Below are 360 nucleotides of genomic sequence, written 5' to 3'. Positions count from 1 at the left end.
AAGGGCTTCAATGTCTGACTTGCGGATGAAGGCATCATCAGGGGATGACTGGGACATGGCATGGGATGTTGATCCACCAGTGTGGATGGTTGAGATCATAGCTCTTCCATCTTCTCCTATGCGCATGGACCCTGGTATTGTGGTTTCATGAGCTCTTGCTTCATGTGCTTTGGCCTGGTTGTATCTGTTGGTTGAAGCAGGTCTGAGGTGAGGATGGAGGATCCAACAATTGGTTTTGGAGTGGCCTAGATTCTTGCAGTGCTCACAAGTCACAGACTTGTCTCCTCCTCTTCTTGGTTTGAAGTGTGCTTTGTTGACTGAAGCACTCTCCATCTTCTCAGCTTTGTTTGCCATAGACAG

Source organism: Brassica oleracea, chromosome C1 (assembly GCF_000695525.1).
Source record: "Brassica oleracea var. oleracea cultivar TO1000 chromosome C1, BOL, whole genome shotgun sequence".
Classification (NCBI taxonomy): domain Eukaryota; kingdom Viridiplantae; phylum Streptophyta; class Magnoliopsida; order Brassicales; family Brassicaceae; genus Brassica; species Brassica oleracea.
Note: the sequence above shows the minus strand (reverse complement) of the source record.